Source organism: Pteropus alecto, unplaced genomic scaffold (assembly GCF_000325575.1).
Source record: "Pteropus alecto unplaced genomic scaffold, ASM32557v1 scaffold3, whole genome shotgun sequence".
Classification (NCBI taxonomy): Eukaryota; Metazoa; Chordata; class Mammalia; order Chiroptera; family Pteropodidae; genus Pteropus; species Pteropus alecto.
Window position 1 is genome coordinate 1212645 of NW_006442484.1, and position 9200 is coordinate 1221844.

The 9200-nt window shown below is 42.5% G+C and overlaps 1 long non-coding RNA gene and 1 pseudogene across 2 annotated transcripts in view; one reads left to right on the forward strand and one right to left on the reverse strand.

Annotated features, from left to right (window-relative positions):
• The window catches only part of LOC112470252, a 24680-nt gene that overhangs the window by 14539 nt on the left and 941 nt on the right, over positions 1 to 9200 (forward strand). The window lies entirely within an intron of this gene.
• LOC112470497 lies at positions 2606 to 2724 on the reverse strand (annotated as a pseudogene).

Here is a 9200-nt window from a genome sequence, read left to right on the forward strand (position 1 = left end):
CTCCAGCCTCTCCTTTTCCCTGGGCGGGGCGTACCAGCCTGTTGAGGAGATACTGGGAAAGAGACCTTGGTGCAACCATATAAGACTGGTACTTTTCCACTGCATACGTTGACTGTGCTTCTGGGACTCCCGGCACTTGCTCTTGTATGATCTTGTAGCATGCTGGGACTCTCCAGAGGGACATTTAAGCTTCGGCTTCACAGTGTATCGGTGGCTCATGAGTCTGCAGAGGTCACCGCGGAAAGTTTTTCTCCTCTGAGTCATTCTCCACCTTCAGTTCTCAGTCTTGTGTCTGCCCATCTTCAGCGATTTGTGACATAGGGATATGTTTTTTCACTGTGGCCTACGCTTGCCACCTGCCTCTCGGTTTTTCTGTTGCCTTCAGAAACTTGTTATTTTTACAAGGGAGCACTCCTACCTCCAATCCAGTCTTTAAACAAACATGGCTTTGGCACAACGAGCCTGCCTGCTCTGAGGTCACGGCTGCTCCCCTGCTCCAGTGCTACCGCTTCCTCATATGAGTGAGGCGTGTGTTTCCTCTCCCGGTTCCTCTTTATTCCTCTGCCCTTCGCCCTCGGTGGGGACGAGAGTGGGCAGGACTCCTTGCACCAGGCGCCACGTGTCTGATCAGTGTCCCGGAACTGACGAGCAGAAGAGTCTGATCGTATTCAGGTCTCCCTTCAAAATCTCCACCAGTATCTTAAGGTTCTTGCTGCAAGACAAAGGCTGGTTTCCTATCCATCGTCCTTATCAATGTCTTCTCTTTCTGGGATCGGTCTGGTGAGCTTTAGTTTTGTTCAGTTTCATATATACCCTACGCTAAGGGTCGTGAGGGAGACAAAACTAAAAGGAACTCGTCTCACTTCAAGAAGAGCTTTAAATGAGATAGAATTTTCTTTATTTCTCATGAGATAATCTGGAAATAGGCAGTCTAACAACCCTTAGGGTCAGGGACCCAGACGGCTTCTGTCTTATAGCTTGGCCATCTCCAGGGCGTAGACCCCTTTTGCATGATCTAAGATGGCTCTCAACCATTTCCTGATCCAGGCATAATCACGTGAGCCAATTCCTCATATTAAATTTTATAAAAATTCTTTATAATCTAGGGCATGCTCCGGAAGTTGCATACATCACTTCCGTGCACATCCCACTGGCTAGCTGTTAGTCGCGTGGGCAGACCTAGGAGCAAGCGAAGCTGGGAAATGCCATCTTTATCTGGGTGTCTGGAAACCCAATTAAAACCTCCACTACTTATTAGAAGATTAAAAAGGAAGTTTCAAGCATGTGTGAGAAGGCTATGCATTTTCTCACTGTTGGGTGCAGAATTTTGTATTGTCCATTAAACTTGTTAACTATGCTGCATTTTACCTGCCCAACCATTCAATACCTGAGACCTATCAAGAATGGGAATCTCCCTCTGAGCGTGGATTTCTTAATTTTCCCGTGTATTTTTATCGATTTTTGTTTTACGTATTTCGAGGATGGTTAATTAGATGCATTCTTATTTAGAATTACATCTTCTTGGAGAACCAAACCTTTTGTCATTTTTGAGTGATCCATTCTAACCCTAGATATGCTTTTCTTCTTAAAATATATTACATCTAACGTATATTTCATGTGACATATATCTGCTATCTTTTTTCATTCTTTTACTTTTAACTGTTTCCTGTTTTTAATACTTTAAGTATGTCATACAAATAATATATGGATTTAAATTTTTAAATCCAATCTGACAATTTCTACCTTTTAATTGGCAAATTTAGGTCTTTATATTGATTTGATTTTGATGTATTTAAACTTGCTTCTATCTTCTTAATTTTAATTTCAATTAAAAGATTAAAAATTTCTTTCTGTTATTTGAAAAAACTTACACCTATATTTTCTCTTTTAAAACAGCTTTAGCGTGCCTTCATACCCATTCAATGTATTGTCCCATGTTAATATCCATGGCAAAAATATTTCCAAGATGTGTGGTCCCCTTTACCTCATGTATTTCTTGCAGCTTCTTCTGGATTCGTTTTTCTTGTTTTAGTATTACCTCTTCGAAAAGTGGTTTTAATATGAGCCTTAGCATAGCTAACTTCTTCAAGCCTTCTATGCTCAAGAATACTTTTATTACCTCCTGATATTTGAACGACAATCTTGCCAGGAATGAAATTCAAGCTTCAAAATGCTTCTTTCAGTGCTTTAAATCTAATACCCCACTATCTTTTTAAAAAAATTTATTCCTGTAGTTTAAAAATGTGATGGCCATTGATTTTTTTTTTTCCTTTGCAGGTAATATGCTCTTTAGAGAGTTTTCGGAATTTTTTCTTTAAGTTTGGTATTCTTAAATGTCATTCTAATGTGTCCAAGTGTTGGATTTTTCTTCTGTCTCTTTTTGGAATTCCATGCACCCTTTTATTTTTTATTTTATTTTATTTTCCATGTACCCTTTTAATTGGAAGTTATTCATCTTTTTTAATTCTGGGAAATTTATCTCCATGAACTCTTTGTTTTTATTTTTATTTTATTTTTTATTTTTTAGGTGAGGCAAACCTTGATTGACCTCACAGATTGCAAGGACCTTGTCAGTTTACAATCCCTTATTTTTTTTGTTTTTTCACGCCTACAGCACCTGGTCTTCCTAGGTGGTCTCCAATCCAAGTACTAACCAGGCCTGACCCTGCTTAGCTTCCGAGATCAGACGCGATCAGGCTTGTTCAGGGTAGCATGACCATAGACTCCATGAACTCTTTGAATACTTCTTTCTTTCCATTTATATTTTTTTCTATTCTCTGATTCTTATTGTCTGGATGCTGGTACTTCAAATTTCTTAACTTTTCTTTCATAGTTCCTATTTCTGAATTTTACCTTACTTTCTTTCTGGAGAGTTCCTCAATCTAATATTCCAACTCACTAGTTCATTCTTCATCTATATCTATTTAGCCATGGAGCCCACTTATGTTATTTAATCCCATGATACCTTGCGTTTTATACCTTGTATTTCTCTCTATTTTTGTTTTATTTTCCTATGTTCTGTTGAGCAAGGAGAGAAAAGGGGCAAGCCCAGAGGAGACACCCCCATTTTATATTTTCTGTCTTATCCTCCTGGAGTGGCACTAGCTGCTGCTCCTGCCCCAGGATGCAACCATGCTCCCTCGCCCAATGCACACAGTTGTTCTTCCAAATTTCTCATAGCATTTCCTTTTGTTCCTGGATTTCGGGTTTCCTGTCTTAATTGGGTTGACTCCGGGGAAGACAGGTAATGGTTCATGGGGATTCTCCATCATGGCTGGAACTGGAACTTCAGCAGAGCACTCTGCAAACCCTGCTCTATTAGTCAATGCAGAGAAATAGGACAAATAGGATATATTTGTTTATTTATTATAAGATTATTGTAAGGGATTATTATAAGATTTATGTGAGTTAAAATAAAGTGTAAATACATCTTATTTTACAAGATGCAGCTAGATATCTCAAATATTATATAAGATTTATAAAATTTTATATAATATTTATATAAATCTTATATAATATTTATATGGGAATATATTACAAACAACTTCTATAAAATTTAATATAAGAAATTTGCTCACGTGATTATGAAGGCTGGCAAGTCCAAAATCTGGAAAATCCCAGGAGACCTAGGAGAGCCAATGTTCCAGGTTGAGTATAAAGACAGTCTGCTGGAGAATTCGCTCTTGCTTGGGGGAGGCTGGCCTTTGTTTTATTAAGGCCTTCGACTGATTGGATAAGGCGCACCTGCATTATGGAGAGCCATCGGCTGACTCGAAGTCTGCCACTTTAAATGTTACCCCATCCAAAACCTCCCTCGCACCTGGAATAACGTTTTACCAAATATCTGGGCACCCCATGGCCCAGCCAAGTGGACGTATAAAATTAACCATTATGCTGGACATATAAAATTATACATTATACTGCACAGTATGGTCCAAGGACCAGTGTCGACCTCACCTGGGAGTTTGTTAGAAATGCAAGCCCCACCGAGTCTACTTTTTAACAAGATGTCTGCATTTTAACAGGCTATATATCTTCCTAATTTATCGAGCCTGAGCTTCACACCTATAAAATAAGGACTTTGGATTACATCAAAGATTCTCAACCCAGCCACCCTGGCCACGTAGGGACCTTAAAAAAAGTCTATAACATAAACACTGTCAGGACCCACCCCAGACCAATTGAAATACTTTATGATTGCCCAGGGTGGGGCCCAGGCAATTTAGATAGTATTTTTTAAAAAACTACATTGGTGAGTCTGTTGCTCATTGAATGTTAAGGACCTCTAGGATAGTGTTTCTCAAAATAAAATATACACGTGAACCACCTGGTGATCTTGTGAAGATGCAGGTTGTGGTTCCTGAGATTATGAGGCTGGAGACAGCATTTCTAATGTGCTCCCGTGATACTGATGCTGCTGTCCCTGGATAGCAGTTAGAGTCCAGAGGTGCTGGAGTGGGTGGTGGGCGTGGTCCCGTGCAGTTCTGAACTGCTTCGATCCCCACAAATCAGGAGGGGCTTTGCAGCTTTGCCAAGGTGGCTCCATCCAGGATGTGTCTCTTAGTATCTGACCAGGAAATCAGGCCTTCCCCTCTGTGGTTTCCAGCATCTTCCGAATGGCCCGTCCAAGAAATCAGATGTCTCTGCCTCAAGCATACTGTTCCTACAGGAAGGTTGGCTGTATACTCCATGGCCAGAGCATAAGGCTCGAGGAGAAATGGATCGTGCTCTCCACGGGGATGGGGAGACTGAGAACAGCTATGTGGCATCAGAGTCATCCCATGAGATGGCTGAGAAATTCAAGGTTACTGAGGACCTGACTGAAGGTGTGTTTTACCCGAGGCCTCAGGCTTAGCCGGCCCTGCAGCTTTACCAAAACTTCCCATCTCCTTAATTGGAAAGACTTTTTCTCACTTGCTGCGGTCTCAGCCTTTAGTTTAAATTCTGCTGTAAAACTTAACTCTCTCTGACTTGGGTTTTAGGTATTCTGTCCCTGCCCCTTCTCTAGACTGACAGGTCTTTCAGGGCAGCCACCAGAACTCTTGCTTTCCTCTGGGTCCTAATGCCCACCCTCCACCATCATTCTTCACTACTCTCCCCTTGGTCACTATGCTCCGGCCACACTGGCCATTTCCAACACTCGAAGCTCGTTCCTGCCTCAACTGTTGCTTCTGTTCAACACACTCTTCCACAGGTTTTCATGTGGCTGCTTCTTATCATTCATCACACAACCTTAATGTCACCTCTTCCCAAAAGCCTTCTCAGACCACCCTTCTGAGTGGTTTTCCCCAACCCAACATGATTCTGTGCCCTGATACCCTGTTTTAATAGCATTTATGACTATTAGAGTGATGATGTCTATTGATTTGTCTCCTTATTAATTTTCTGTGCCTTTGTTCCCCATCCCACTCTACCCCCCACTGCTAGGTTGTAAACTCTACAAGAGACTGGTTTAATCACGTTAGCATCTCTAGCGCTTTTAGCATCTCTAGCGCCTAGAACTTTGATATGCAGGAGCAGGAATTTGATGATTAACTGGATGAATCTTAAATCTCTCACTGCACTTAGCTCAGTTGGTTCATTTAATAAAGCTTTAAAAATTATTATTTCAAGCAAAACGTGGACTTTGGGTGTTTTCATGGGGAAGCATTACAAAAACAAGATTCATATGACAGAAATAACACAGGACTCAGTTGGACCCCAGTTTGCATTCGTAGGGGCACATGTGGGGTCCTGAGCTATGCCATGGTTGCCAATCAGATTTGAGGAGCTCATAAAAGTTTGGAATAAGCTTTTGCTTGTATCCCCTGCTCTAAATCCCCCATTGATGCCCAGTGGCAAACTGGCAAGAAGCAGCTGATGAGAACATGGGGCAGAGAGTGTTGGTCCTGGATCTCTGCCTTGCTCCAACTTTCTAACACCTGTGGGAAGGTAGCAGCTCTCATCACCTGGCCCATGCTCTCCATGAAACCCTGGCATGGTAACCCAGACATGGAGGCCAGGCTGCCACACAGGAAGTCAGGAGAGCTTCAGGGGAGAATGCTGATGATGACGGGTAGCAGCCACTTAGGGGCCAGCTGGAGATTATGCCTGGGTGGCTGGGAAGAGGACTGTGTCTCCACCAAGCTTTCCAGCCATCCTCTGACATTGCTTGTCAGGGGTTTTGCTGCTCTTGCAGGTCTGCATGATGCAACCCAATATTGCTGGCAAGGTGGAGGGCCAATGAGGAATTTCCCCTGTGCAGAAGCATCACCGGCTTCACAGGGTGGTCCCTGGGCTTCTTCGGGTGGTCTTGGGTGGGTGGAGGTTGGCATCCAAATCACAAGTCAGACTGAATCTGCTTTCAAGGTGCATTTTCCACGGGAGATAAAAGTTTCCATTAAAAAGTGCAAAGTAGGCATTAAAACAGCCACGATGGTTTTTTTTGCCCAGAAAAGAACACACTAAAATATATTTTGTGTGTTGGGAAATGAGGGGGCGTCAAAGGGTCAACAAAAGCAATCAGGATCTTGGCGTGTAGGTGGTTTTTTTGGTTTTGACTTCACCAAAAGCTTTCAAAGGTGGGATGATTTGGGCAATGACTATGAGGGGTCTAGTGTGGCTCGCCTTTTTGATTCAGTTGAGTTTTCATTCATCAGGTAGGAACCATATGCTTAGTACAGAGACAGGAAGCCTATCAGCTTCTGTCCTCTTGGACCTTATAATTTGGTGGCAATGTCAACAAGAGTCCACAGCAGTGTGAAGACAGGGGGAGGCAGCTCCTCTGTCTTAGCTACATCTAGGAGCTCAGAGTCCCAAAGTTCAGTTCAAGTTTCTAACCCCTCGACCTCTAGCTGTTTGACCTGGGGCCAATGTTTAGCATTTTTAATCCTTAGTTTTCTCAGCTATAATATGAAGAAATGACATCTGCCTTGTCTGTGTCATGGTTTGTCATGAGGCTCTGATGAAAGAATGCATCTACAAGTCCTTTTGAGCTCATAAGGAGACTTTTGAATTGTTACTGGGACTACCAAGAACTTGGTTTTGGAGTTTTCAATGCTTACTTCTTGTTGTTATGTCGTGACACTACAGGTTATCAATGGGAAGTGACAATCTGAAAAAAACCTAGAGACACACACTGTCCAATATGAAGGCTGGTAGCCGCATGCGGCCATCGAGCACCTGGAATAGGGCAAGTCTGAGTCGAGATGCGCCCTAGAATATGAATTTAGATAAAGAAAGAAAAGACCATACACTATATCATTAACAATTTTTACATTGACTAAACGATAATACTCAAGGATAATATTTTCAAATAAATGTTCAAACATGTTCAAGTGGTATTTTGGATATATTGGATTAAATAAAATAGGTTATTAGAATCAATTACTTTTTTAGTGTGGCTACTAGAAAAATTTAAATTGGATATATGACTCATATTTTTATTGGAAGTGCAGCTATGGAGGCTCTCTTTGGAAACTTCATATGCGGCATACATAATTATTCATATAATTTCAGAGGTATTACAGACCCTGAAAAAGTCCCATCTATGGAACTCTAAAATGACTATTTTAAATTTACTTTTCATGTGCATACATAATTATTCATATAATTTCAGAGGTATTACAGACCCTGAAAAAGTCCCATCTATGGAACTCTAAAATGACTATTTTAAATTTACTTTTCATGTGCATTCAAAATATGCACAAAGAATGTTCCTGTGAAATTCGATCACTTTAGCGAGAACCGTTTCTCTATTCCTCTATGCAGAAAATGGTTCATCATTACTGTCATCAAAGAGGCTGAGTGCAAGGCCCGCTCTGGGGCTCTGTGCCATGCCCTCAGATTGAGATAGGCAGATCTCAGCAGATAGACAACTGGAAGCGTCACTATGGTTGTGGGTCAGACTGAGGACACCTCAAATTCCACTAATGAAAACAATCTTCCAAGGCCCATTGAACAACCACGCTTTCCTCCTATCCCTGAATCTTTTCCCTCTTCATGGAAAAAAGACAAACAAAAAGAAAGACCCATCCCTTTGGTCCCTAGTCTATACCTTAGCTGACCCAACCCACTCCCAAGTCCTTTGCAGTCTTATTCGTGCCTCTTTTGCCCGTTGGGGAAAGGCAGCTCGGAACAGCACAGAAACCTGCCAACAGCCACGTGGGTAGACACAGAATTGGGATGTAAATACAGAGAATTGGGATGTCTTCCCAGGGTTGGTCCATTTCTGCCACACGGCTGCTGCCAGCAGAAGGAAGAAAGTGAGAAAGTGGGGAGCCAGCACCCAGGCCTTGTCAGATCTCAAGAGGGGCAGACATGGGCCACGCCCCACTCGCAACCTTTATTTCACGAGAAGGAAACCGTGAGGTTTGATTGTAAAGGGATCGACCATGGACTCGTTACAGGGGACTCCCTGTGGTTCTTGGGGGAGCCATCTTTTCATGGCTTCCCTTCAAAAGAAAACTGCTAGATGCTTACCAGCAAAAACAAAACTCGAAACAAATGAAGGACCAGTCTATGGAATTTCAACAGTTTGGGTCAGATGTGATTCCCTGCCTAGCGGAGCCAGTGAAATGAACCATTTCCATCCGCAAAGGACGGGCTTGGAATGCGGTCTAGATTCAAACATGGCAATACTGAGGGCTTCCGACTCGAGGCGCTTGCTGGCCAGCCTGGTCCCCAAGCAGGAGCAGCAGGTCGCTGCCCAAGTTCTACGAGTGGGATGACCAGTGGTAACATAAAGGGCAAACAAACAAGAAAGCCTTTCTTTCCGAGAATGTTTCCACTGCAGTAAGGTTAGAGAGTGATCCAGGGGAGATATAAACTAGCCCTTTCATTTAGCAAAATGAAATGCCTATCCACTTGGTAATCTGCGCAGTGGAAGGCTCAGCCAGAATCTTATTTTTAAAGGTTTTGTTTAATTTGCCACCCCCACACCTTTCCTCCCACTGCCTCGCACCAGGCAGGACGAGAAGAAAAGGGACAGTGGCCTGGCGGATGCTGTTACACGGTGCGTCCTTGTGGAGTAGCATCCATGGCATTTATATTAAATAAACACAGGAAATAGGTGAAGCGTCGATGACAGGAAGTGTCTGCGTTTCCTGGAGTTTTGTTACAGTTTTAATGAATATAGATAAATACATGGAATGTCTCAATTTTCAGAGCTGTGTTTTCTCACTAAACACTGCCACTCTTCACAGGGATGGAACTGGGCATTC